General features: G+C 44.2%; 1 long non-coding RNA gene across 5 annotated transcripts in view; it reads left to right on the plus strand.

Annotated features, from left to right (window-relative positions):
* Positions 1 to 12919, plus strand: part of LOC127008918 (uncharacterized) — a 93961-nt gene that overhangs the window by 77744 nt on the left and 3298 nt on the right. For 2 of the 5 annotated variants that reach the window (XR_007761456.1, XR_007761454.1), the window contains exons 4-5: positions 8386 to 8447; positions 12676 to 12755. This is a non-coding gene — a long non-coding RNA (uncharacterized LOC127008918). Of the gene's footprint in view, positions 1 to 8385; positions 8485 to 12675; positions 12756 to 12919 lie in introns of all 5 variants that reach the window. The other 3 variants (XR_007761457.1, XR_007761455.1, XR_007761458.1) reach the window with 2 other exon arrangements.

Here is a 12919-nt window from a genome sequence, read left to right on the forward strand (position 1 = left end):
GTATGTGTGTTTTGACGTCTGGTAACGCGCGGATAATTTATAATATTTTTTTTCTCCAACGTTTAAAGGAAAAAAATAATTATGGAACTTTCTCTTCTTCGCTGTATATGAGCGAAGTCTTTTCATCATATTACACGTTCTTTTCTTTATATACTTGGTCTTCGTTCAGGAGTCTCCCCCTTAACCTCCCTCCTCCATGTTTTTCCCTTGTTCCCCTTCCTTCCTTCCCCCTCGCGCCGGATGCCCTCGCTTCCTCTGAGGGGAGACGTGAGGCGGAGGCGGAGGGCGGCCGAGGCTCCCCTTATTCCTCTCCTTCCCCTCTTCGCTCTTTCTTTCTCGTCGCGAGCGTCAAATGTGAAGGGAGGAGAGTGTTGCCTCCAGGCTCAGAATAACCAAATATATACAGAGAGAATACGAAATAGCTGAATGGACAGCCATAGAGAAATATAACTAGGAAAATAAATTTTACATAATTTGATTTCAGAGTCCAGAATGACTTACAAAATAGTCGGATGGCATATAATATGTATAGTTAGTACACCATGAAAATAATGACAAAATCGGTTGTTAAGTAGGTGAAAAATGTGACTCAGGAGGAAGAAAGTAAAGTAAGTGTGCAAGAGAACAAAACTATGAAGAGGAATGACCGTGATATGAATAAATAATAATGATGATAATAATAATAATAATAATAATAATAATAATAATAATAATAATAATAATAATAATAATAATAATAGCAGTAACAGTAATAATGTGATTGCTAAACCTAAATAAGTAAAGGCATTGTAAAGTTAAAGATAAAATTACCGATGAAAAAAACATATACGCATACCTGAAACATATTACACAGTGACCGGTTGACGGAACGAAAGGAACGAAGAAGCAAACATATGAGCACAGGTACACGAAGACAGGTGAAAACACTGACTGACCGGTGCCGGACGTGTTGGAGGGATCCGTGTCAGGAGCCGCGCCTGACACCTTTCCCTCGGGCCGGCCAGGTGTGGCGATCATTATGGGCGGCGATTCCAGCTTGTGTTGTGTCCGGTGTTCGATTAGGTTTTTATTCACCTGCCTAATTGGTTTTCGTGTATCGTTAATTAACAGCTAAGGATGGTATTAGTCACTTCTCGCCTGCCGGTGGTGGTGGAGGTGGGAATTTTGGTGATGATGGTGGAGGTGGGGGTTAGGTGGTGATGGTGGTGGTTTATGTGGTGATGGTGGAGGTGGAGGTTTACGTGGTGATGATGTTGGTGAACAGAAAAGCGTCACTATCTTTAACATTCCGTCTTGATTCGTTAAGATCAATAAGTATTTTTTTGTTCTTTCAGTTAAGTGTTGAAGTGAAATACTTACATGTAATGAACGTAGATTTTTACCGGTTGTATATTTTGTATCCGTGATTGTTTTGTGAAAGGCTATACATTTTTAACGTATTTTCTGAGATTATATAATATTTTCTTCAGTATACTAAAGGGCAACAAAAGACAAACAAAAAAAAATGAAAGAAAATTAACAAAGTGGAGAAAAGAAAACGAAAATTAAACCAAACAAATCAGTGGAAATCTAAGTATCGGTAACTAGGTGTACGAGTTTGCGAGTGTGAGAAAGTGAGTGTGAGTCAGTGTGTGGGTGTGTGTTTAAGACTGAGGCAGTGAGTGAGAGCGAGCACCACCCGCATCTTCCTTCACCTCGCCGCGGTTCTCCACCTTGATATCGAGCAGGAGAGGAGGAGGCCAGGGAGCGCCGCAGCCCGGCTCTGTGGGGCTGAGGGGCGCCTGTGGGATAATGGACCAACAAAGCCCTAATGGATGACAGTCCTGTGAACTCGTAACTCATCCTCACCTCATGAATGTTTGGCCACGAGTTTTGAAGCCGCGGAATCCTGCAGGTCTGGCCCCCTTTGTTCCCGGGGCGTGAGGTGGGAGGCGCCGCACAGAATTGATAAATATACTTTTTACTTGTTTTTAGTCGCCCGAGGCCGTCACGAGCGGTGTATTAGTCTGGGTTGTATGCATGGCTGTTGTGGCGTTGTAATCATGGTGTTGTATGGATTAAGGGGAATGTTCTGTGTGTTATTGATAGGTTAGGGTTAACTTTTGCTTAATAGAGGAGAAACAGTACTGAGAAAAGATCAAACGGAGAGACCATAAAGGAGAAATAGGAGAATAGTAGCGAGGACAGATCACTGAGAGAGGGAGGGGAGGGGACGGTTGGGCGCAAGCATGGGTCTTAAGTTGTGGGTATTTTTTATGGTCTTGGGTTAACAGGCACACCCACCACAGGAATGACCATGTTATTATTTTTTTCGTCGTCGTAAGTGTCAGTGCTCCAATTAGGGCAACGTTTTAAAGCACTAAAGTATGTTATATCTTTTTTTTTTTCGAGTCCAAGGCCACTGAATTTGTGTTACATAGCCCACTTTTTTTCTTACATACAAGTTTCTCATTTTATTTATATCTTATTCTTCATCATGTATGTAAACTGTTTCTTCCTTCGGTCATATTATTAGTTTCTATCTGTTATTATTATCAACTGTTACATTTTGGTGTCTCTATATACTATTCTTTATATTTTTTTTACTTTCCTTCACAGTCTCTCTCTCTCTGCTTCTCTCTCCTTCCTCCCACTCTTCTCCACTTTCCCTCTCTTCAAACATCCTTCCCTCTCTCTCACCCTTCTTTCCTCCCTCCCACCTTTCTTTCCTCACTTTCCCTCTCTTCACCCAGTCTTCCCATCCTCCTTCCTTCCCTGCCCTTCTTTTCTCTCTCCCTTCTTCCTTCCCTCCCACCTTTCTTTCCTCACTTTCCCTCTCTTCACCCATCTCTACCATCCTCCTTTTCTTCCACCCTCCTTCCCTCTCAAGTTTCTTTTCTTTCTCCACTTTCTTCCCTCTTTTCACCAGACCCTCTCAACCTCCTACCCTTCCTCCCAGCCCTCTTCCCTCCCTCCCACTTTTCTTTCTTCCTTCCATCCGTCACCCGCGTGTACCTCCTCACAAAGTCTTCAGCAACGTGCCGATATTTCACCATTCACTCGAGGTCATCATTATCTATCACTTTTTTTCCTCGCCATCAAAACACACTCACCCCCGCCGCCCTCACTCGACCCCCGAAAACACCACCGCAAGATTTTTCTCCTCCCGCGATGACTTGGGCGAGAGTGAGAGGGAGGGAGAGGAGCCGCCATGTTGACTTTCTATAGAGGGATGTTGCTGGCTCCAAAAGGGGATTCTCCGTTTAGTTCTTAGTTTGAGTCTCTATTTTTGTGTCATGTGTCGATTAGTCATTTTGTCTATTTGTGTCATACTGTCTTTGCGTCGGTCTGCCTGTCTGTGTCTGTTTATCCGTCTATCTCTCTCTTGTCTGGCTCCCTCTCCTGCTTGCCGCTAAAGAAGTGTTCCATTTTTCGTCTTAGTTTGCTTCGCTTTCTCTGTTTTTGTGTCTGGATCTATTAATCGTCTTGTTTATATATATTTTTATCTGTCTTTCCGTCTATTTGCCTGTCTGTATTTGTCTTTCAGTTTCTCACTTTTTCTATTACATGAGTGGTTTCTGCATCCGTTCTCATACAAAAAGGTCCTTGCCACTAATGATTCAGTTGCCATTTCATCCTTGTTTAAAAATCTCCTTTGTTAGCTATTTCGTTCTCCTTTATTTCAGTTCTTTCTCAGTGGTGTAAGTTTCATCCCCGTGTATAGTTCCATTCTCACACGCCCTTCCCTCGCCCTCCGTCTATCCCCTCTCTCTTTTCCCTCGCTCGCCCGGGGTCGGAGGGTTCTGCTCTCCTCCCGGGACGCACACTATGAATAGAGAAAATTCCCCGGAGAGGACACGAGACTGATCACCGAAGCTGGTCTGGTAGAGGCGAATATACACTAAAACGGGTGGAGCAAGAGACTGAAGTTAACTCTCGTCGTAATAATATGGGAATTCACAAGACAAATTAAAGACTAACATTTATATATTTCCCACATTTTTGGCTAGTGGAAAGTTAGTCATATTTCAGGATCAAAGAGGAGATTTTTAGACGGTTTCCCTTTAAAAAATGTCTGAGAAGTCTTCCATATTATCTTAGTCGGGGAATGATACTGTGTCGGCACTCGAGAAAAAATGTAATTGCAGCATTTATATTCAAGATTAAAAGATTTGCTCGACCAAGAAAAGGCTCAGAAGTTGCCAGTAAAGATGCCTACATACCACAGAAGTGTTTAATTAGTTCGCATTGCCTTTTATTCCTATGCTAATCGAGGCTAACGTGTAAACATGTGGATACGTGTTATATATTTCCTAACGATTGCCTTTCAGCACATTTCCTTTTAGTTATGGTCTAAAATCATGACTGGTCCTTCGATTTGAGTGTAGCGAAATGCGTTCTTTCTTTTCTACGGCGAATATCATAGACTTCTGGATCGCCTTCGCATGCCCTTACGTGATTATCCCTCTTTTGGCATCTCCTCAGCGCCTTCCTCTTCCCCCCCAGTGACGATAGATCGGCCGTGTGTTCTTCCCTTGGCAACGAATCAATTACAGAAGCCTGGAAACAACGACGGCATTAGTTATATATTTCTCCTCCACGACTACCGGCGAAATATCTCCACCCTGGCATCCTCCCTCCTTCTCTTCCTCTCCCTCCTCATCTTCCTCTTCCTCCTCCTCCTCCTCCTCCGCCCCGGCAACGGAGATATTAACGCGGCCTCGTTATCAAGAGCGATGCCTCACCTCGGAGCAAGAAGCCACAAGACAGTTGCCGGCAAGAACGATTGAGATCCTTTTAAGACCAACTAATGGCCACACCCACCGAGGGGATGTTTACTGTTCTCAAATATCACTCTTACGGGAGGCTATTTATTAGAGGGGCGCCTTCTGTGTAGACTTCCCATCTCCTCCTCCCACTCCTCCTTTTCCTTCCTATCTTCCCCTTTTTATTCCCACACAGCCTCGTTTTCTTCCTCTCTTCCCATTTTCACTTTCCCCTTCTCTTCGTTCTTCCATGTTTCGTCGTTTGTTTCCACCCCCTCGTCGTCTTCCTCCTTCTCCTTTTTCCTCGATTCCTTTTTAATTTCCACCCCATCGTCTTCCTCCTCCTCCTCCTCCTTCATTTCTTCTCCTTTCACTTCCACCCCCTCGCCTTCTTCTTCCTCCCTCTCATCGTTCCTCTCTTCCCCCTTCATTTCTAACCCCTCTTCTTTTTCTGCTTCTTTCTCTTCGTCCTCATCTTTGTCATCGTCCTCATCTCAGGCCTCCTCCTCCTCCTCCTCCTCCTCCTCGTCCCTCTTTCCACCTTCTTGACTTTTGAATCTTTGGAGTCTTCTTTCATCTCCGCCTCTTCCTGGTCACCTTTTTATCACTCCTCTCCTCTTCTCGTTTCTTTGTGTTTTCGATTATTTTCTTCGTTAACCCTCTATCTCTTGTTTTAGTGTTGTCTGTTTTCTTCTTCATTTCTCCTCATGTTCACTGCGCAGTTCTTTACCTCTTTTTTTTTCTGGCTCTGAAGAATTCTATGCTCTCTCTCCCTCTCTTCATCTGCATGATTTGAATTCTTCTCCTCGCGTCTTTCCTCCCGACCCTCCGGCTTCATTATAGTCATCATCTCTCATATTCCTTAAATTCCTTCCTTCACACGTTTTTTTCTCTCAGTTTTCCCTTCACCGCCTCCTTTTTTTTTTCCCATTCTCTCTTCAGCGTCATTACCATTTTTCTTCCTCCAACTTTTTTTTTTACCATTTTCTCTTTTCATCATCATCTCGTATCATTTCCCTTTCTCTAACTTCGTTTTTTTTTTCCATTCTCCCTCTTCATCGTCCTCTCTTAATATTTATCTTCCTCCAACTTCGTTTTTTCTATTCTCTCTCTTCATCATCATCTTTTAACACTTCCCTTTGTCTAACTTCCCTTTTTTCCCATTCTCTCTCTTCATCATCTCTATTTTGTATCATTTCTCTTCTTCCAACTTCTAATTTTTCCATTCTCTCTCTTCATCATCTTTTCTTACCACTTCCCTTTCTCTAACTTCCCTTTTTTTCCCATTCTCTCTCTTCATCATTTCCATCTTCTATCGTTTCTCTGCCTTCAATTTCTCTTCTCTCTTCCACGCCCACGCAGGCAAGAGCTTCGTCTCCTTCGGGCTCTCATCTCATCTTCCTTCTGACTCGCCTTCCTCCTCCTCCTCCTCCTCCTCCTCATTTCCTCTCCTTCCTTTCCACCGTTTTTCTACCATCTACTCCAACCAACCGTCTGGCACCTCTCACCCTCCCTTCCTCGTCCCTTTCCTCCCTCTACCTCCCTCCAAATACCTCCTCCCACCCTACCTCCTCTCCTCCTCTCACTCTCATCCTTCCTTACTCTCTCCTCCATTCAGCTATCCCCCTACACCTCCTCCTCCCCCACCTTGGAAGCTTTTAAGACCTCCCGTACAAGAAACTAGACTTATAAATGTCACTCAATGGGGATGACACGTCGTTAAGTTATGTCCATTTTTCTGGTCGGGGACATCCTCAGATTCAACATTTCGACCCTTCTCCTCGCCCTTCGCCCTTCAGATGGAGACGCGAGACGAGATGAGTGGAAAAAAAAGAGCATCATAATTTTTCACGCCGGGACGTATCTCAACTCAACTCCGAATCAATTTTCAACTCAAGGAATCAATCTCGAGAAGTGTGTGGATGGAGGGGCGGCGTCCAGTGCGTTCTCCCTTCAGCGTCCTTTTCACTCACCGGGGCGCAGGAGGAAGCATCGTCAGGAGGGTTTTTCAGGTGCTTTCTGGCAGGCAGTTGTTAGCACGGCATCGTCACGTGGTAGGAGGAGGGTTCGAACGAGGGGGTAGTAGTTATAGCATCGCCCTCTCAGCCCCCCCTCCATCATACCCCCTCTTCCCCTCCGTGACTCCCCCATGAACAAAGAAAATGAAAGTTATCAGAAAGAAAGTGTAAGTGGTGGAAGACCGTCAGGCTGTCAGTAAATAATTCGCGCGATTCTTTACCAAGGGAAAATATTTTCGTAATTCCCGACGTTTCCTTTCAATAAGAGCCCGCTTGAAATATCAGGTTGTCAGGATATTTTTCCAGCGAGAAAATTTCAATAATACGTCGCCATTTTGAACCGTCGAACGCAAGACTTGGTAGCGATAAGGCTTATATTTCATAGCATATACTCCCCTCCCTCCCTCCCTTCCCTCCCTTCCCTCTCCTCTCCTTCTCTCCCTCGTCTCTCCTTCCTTCTTCCTCTTTCCGTCTCTCAGCGGCCCTCCATCCCTCCTTTCCTCCCTCCTCCAGGCTTCCTTCCTCCGGCCTCTCTCCCGACCTCCGCATTTCTCTCCCCTACTCACTCTTTCTTTCTCCGGCGTTCCTTTATTTTATTTCGTCCGTGCCAGACCTCCGCCCCGCCAGTGCCGGCCACCTGCCCTCCCGGGACGCCGGAATTCACTTTATTGTTGAGAGATAATGGCAGGAAAATGGAACTTGTCTCCGCGCCGCTCCGTCTTGCTCTCCCTCACCTTGAGTGTACGTAATTTTTTTTGTCGTGTGCGCAGCTACGTAGGCCGATCCCCTTTTATTTTACACACACACGCACACACACGCACACGCACAAACACAGGTCGTATCGGTGTGTTTTCCTCTATTGCTTATGATGTCAAGCTCACGGAATGCCCACTACTCCTTCCTCATCCTTTTCCTTTCCTCTGTACTTTCCTCCCTATACTTCCTCTTCCACCTCTTCTTCTTCCTCCTCGTCCTTCTTGACCTCTGCTTCCTCCTCGTCCTCCTCGACCTCTTCTTCCTCCTCGTCCTCTTCGAACTCTGCTTCCTCCTCGTCCCTGTATCATCAGTTTGACGTCTTCCTCCTGCTTTTTGTGTCCTCTATTTCTTCTACCTCGTCATCGTTATTCCCTCCTCGTCCTTGTCCTCGTCTTCGTAGTTCTTGTCTTCGTCTCCCTCCTCCTCGTCGTATTCGTCCTCCTCCTACAGGTGTAAATTAAGCTGTAGTTAAATGGCAAGGAAGGGAATTCAGTGGCTGGCTAATATTTCCACGTGTTCGGCGGCGGCTGTGACATCTTTGTTTTCATGTTTAGCGCCTCCTGGTAATGGCCGCTGACTGGGATGGATGACCGGCGATCGATCAATTTTAAGACCCCTGAACAAGTATCCCGCATTAACATGTACTCATCATTCGTCACTAAGGAAAAGAGAAAAAAAAAGAGGCACCCGTAATTTAAGACTGTAATTAAACGTTATTTTTCATGCTAAATACATTTTAAGCATGACTAATGTGGGTGAATATTTACGAAGCTTCAAGTAGGGATAAATTCTTTTTTTTTCCTGCAAGTTTTAAGACAACTTTATGAACGACTTGGATATATATACCTTATTTTTCTTCTTTTCAGATAATGATGGATGGATATCCGAGGGCCATCTGATGGGAGGCTGACGAACTATACCGACAACAGTGAGTGGTCTTGTTGCGCGAAACTGCCGCTAAACTTGTAGGTTCATCGCAGCTCTGTTCAACTTTTCTTAGTGTTTACCCTTCCCAGAACTCAGCATGTCAGAATAGGCATCCCAACACCCCTTTAGTCATGTTTAAGTTGTTCAGGGACCCCTATAATTTGTCTGAAAAGACTACATTCGCTACAGCACAGTATATTAATAGATTTTCTTTGTAATTTTCATAAAAAAAGTGATCAAACTTTTCATTATTAAGCAAAAGCAAACAGAGAAAAAATGTAGTAGTAAATTTGCTGTATGTTACAGAAAGTCACTTTGCCTGAATCATCTCCGTGTAGCCTTGTAGCATTGGACTTGGCTGAAGGATATCCCAGCACCCCTAAAATCCCCTCTTGCTAAGATACGCTGCCTTAGTCGGATCACCACCACCACCATCACCACCATGTTTAAATAACCGAATATTAACTAAATCAAACAGTCTGGTCAAACAACCGCAGAACGCTGCCTTTCACTAAGGAAATGCGTCTGAGAACCCCGATCTTGCTGCCTGACTTCCGCAGGCCGGGAACTGCGTGAGTAATGATTATTGTTCACGGAAGAAAATTATTGTTTAAGGAAGTGTGAACCATTGAACAGTGCTCTGTGACTGATGCATCGGAATCCCCTTCCGGCCCGCCCTAGAAGATTTTTTTGTGGTACCGGCTTGTAAACTGAAAAACAGGAAATTAATCTTTAGTTTGATTTTATGCAATCTTCATCTTTTTACTGACCGCCAGTTTTATCAACGATATAAAATGTTCCAATTCCCATACCTTCATATTCTTCATTTTTATTTTATCTATAATCGATGTAATTGTTATCTCAGTCAGCCATAAATAAGTTTTTCATTTCACCAAACAATCTTTCTACATACCGCTGTCACAGGGGCACACAAAATTACACCTTCACACAGTCACCTGAAGAGCGTCGCCCCACAGGCAGGCCACACACTCCTCAGGATGAAGCAACGCGGCCCTTTATCGCCTCACACCGCACCGAGCACCGCCAGGACACATCACGCCCCATCATCACGCCATCAACTTAAGCCTTCGACCCTTGAGACACCGCCCTCGTCTTGCTCCTCAGACTTTATTAGCGAAATTGATTTAATTGACTCACACTAGCGGCCCATTCATTCCCTTAGACCTTCACGAGGCAAATCACTACACTGCCACCACCTCCTCTCTCCCATTCCTCCTCCTCCTCCTCCTCCTCCTCCTCCTCCTTATCTAGTGCGTACAATTATTTTAGGTTCATTCAGGCTCGTGTCGGGCTGAGGCTGCACCTGTCGATTTCCTCTCCCATGTCTGGATCTCATAAATTTCCTGTTAACCCTCATCCAAAGTTATGGGTCCGTAAACTGCGTGTGTGTGTGTGTGTGTGTGTGTGTGTGTGTGTGTGTGTGTGTGTGTGTGTGTGTGTGTGTGTGTGTGTGTGTGTGTGTGTGTGTGTGTGTGCGTGAGGTATACTAATATGATCAGGTAAACCACTCCAATCTCTCGCATCACCATCATCATCATCATTATCACCTGAATTTTCACACCAAGTTCGCAACGAGTATAGGTCAGCCAGGAAGACGCGCTTACAAAAGTGGCAGATATCTCCCTCACCCCCACCCCCCATTACTCTATCTCTCACTCCCTCTCCCACTCTCTCTCACTCTCACTCCCTTTAACCCGTGGCCATAACCCACTAAGAACAGCCATGACGAGCGACCATAAACTTTACATGATGGCTCGTAAAGCGTTTTCACGGTCAAGGCCGCTCGACACATAACCCCCTCCCCGGAATGGCCTCTAAAATATCTCATTGACTGTTGACGATCATTTGGGTGCGATCTTTATGACTCTACTTGACAGAAATAGCCCGGCTGTTTCTGGGGAATGTGTCGGCGGGGCCTTGTGAGCATAGAGAGGCAGTGGCGGACGGGATGGAGGTGTCTGTGTGCCTCGCTCTCCCAGGTCTCTCTCTCTCTCTTCCTCTCACTGTTGTCCATCCCGAAGGTGGTGATCGGAAGATTACCTAGTGGTTCTTCGGAGGCGATTTCCGGTGCGATTTTTTTAATGTGTTACTGTGAGAATTTAAGTGATAATTTGCGACGAATGTTCGTGTTTTTTGTGGATTTCTGTGTCTCAAGGGCTTGTGTCTGGCTCCCGCTCAAGCAATATACCAGACCCTTGAGGGCACGATGCCTCGAGAGGATAATTAATTCTGATTATTCACGTGACTATTTATCGCTGATCTTGACACTTGACGGAGTGCCGCCCAGGAGCCGAAACCACTGCAAGATGCTCATGTGACAAAACGAAGGTGTTTTTTTATCAGTCTTAGTTGTGGTGATTGTTTATGACCAGACTGACAACACTCATTTGTTCTGTGGCTAAAGTGCACGTGGCACTGTCGAGGCGGTGGTGGTGGTGGTGCTGGTACTGGTGGTGCTGGTGGTGAGAATGATGGTAGCAGCGGCGGCAGGGATGTTACAAAGAGATCACACTAATGTATCTCTGCCGTGCTATTATAAAAAAAAAGAATATTTGCGGCTTTACGCTGAAGACTTTCAACTCACAACGTTATTAGACCAGGAATTCCAAGACTGGCTTCCAATATCATAACATGGCTGGAATTCGCAATCGAGTTGTTTTCAATGTGTGGGCAGCGAGGTGGAGGTGATTCACGGAGAATGCCGGTCATGCTGAATATTTTCTAATTACAATGGCAAATATCTGCAAAAGGTATTCATAGATCGGAAATAAAACTAGAGGAAGGTAATATGATTATATATATATATATATATATATATATATATATATATATATATATATATATATTTATATATTTATATACACACACACACACACACACACACACACACACACACACACACACACACACACACACACACACACACACACACACACTAGTCACATATAATACATTTGTAAAGTTTTACAAATATGACGGATTAGATCATATAATAACAAATGTGAAACACAGACACACAAATACACACAAATTCACACAAATACACGGACGGACACACACACACACACACACACACACACACACACACACACACACACACACACACACACACAGTGCATATATGTAAATATAGAGATATACAGATAGGTAGATACATAGGGAGATAGAGATGGATAGATAGGTAGATAGATATAGATAGGTAGATAAATTATGTGAATATATTTTCGTGTGTGTGTGTGTGTGTGTGTGTGTGTGTGTGTGTGTGTGTGTGTGCGCGCGCGCGCACTCAGAAAAGAAAACTGTACACGAGTTTGTTGAGGATTAATATTTTTCTAAGTATGTTTTGTATGTTTGTCAAGTATTCCTCATCTGTTTTTCTTACAAAGACGTAGATTCTAGAAAATCACTTCAGAAAATGATGAATCAAATTAAATATGTTTGACAGTGTTATTAAAAAGTTTCTAATGTATTTTTTACTTGTAATTTTTAAAACTTTGTTCTGATTGTGTTTCGTAATTAGCGTTTCTTCGGCAACGTTAGCATATAGTGGTGTCATTGGATGTGTGTGTTGTATGTGATAGGGATGACGTAACTGTAGTGGTGGTAGGTGATATCGAAGACGGTAGTTGTTGTGGTAGCGATGGTAGTACATACGTAGGTACTGAAGGTTGGCTGTGGCGGCGGCGGCGGTGGCAGCTGGGCGGCAATTGGTGTGGCGGTGAAATGCCCGGCCAAAGCGTTTTAGACTTCCATATATATATTTTTTTTTTCAAGTTGATGTCTTATTTGATTTTGATTTTTCATGCGGAGACGTTTTACTATGTACGTCGTTTGGTTAGGAACCGCCATATATGATTTTTCTGGGTGTTGTGCAATTATCTGCCTCTTTTATTTATGAATTTCAAGGAACTACTTTGAACAATTGTATTTTTGAGGCAAATGAAAATTGTTAGTGCTTTTGTGATATCTGTAGATCTGTAAGTATTACAAAATTACTTGCTCAGCGATAAAGTCAGGAAACTGAGACCCCAGAGACGCGGCGACGCTGAGCCAAAGCCGCGCCGTGACGAAAAGCGGCCGAGAAAGTTTCAGTATGAGTGATATTTTTTCTACTAAATAGAACTTGGCTGTTCTTTTGTTTTCATCACATGTGTTTATTCAAGTGTTGACTACATGGCAACAATTACTATCCAGAGATGTATTTCCAGGGTGCCTGCCGATCCTCAGCGGGGCCTCGCCGGGGCTGGACTACGCGATCTCGGGCGGCCGTGAGCACCAAGTCAAGTGGGTAATGTTGTTTTTGTGTCTGTTTTGGTAAACACATCGTCTTTCACAGCTGAAGTGCCGTCCTGACACAGAAAAGCTTGAGGTTTTGTGCCCGAAACGTGTTTTGAAGTGACTGTAATAAGAGCCATCAGCAAATGACTCGAAACTGATCTGTAAACATTTTTT

The sequence above is a fragment of the Eriocheir sinensis genome, chromosome 39, assembly GCF_024679095.1.
Source record: "Eriocheir sinensis breed Jianghai 21 chromosome 39, ASM2467909v1, whole genome shotgun sequence".
Lineage (NCBI taxonomy): Eukaryota > Metazoa > Arthropoda > Malacostraca > Decapoda > Varunidae > Eriocheir > Eriocheir sinensis.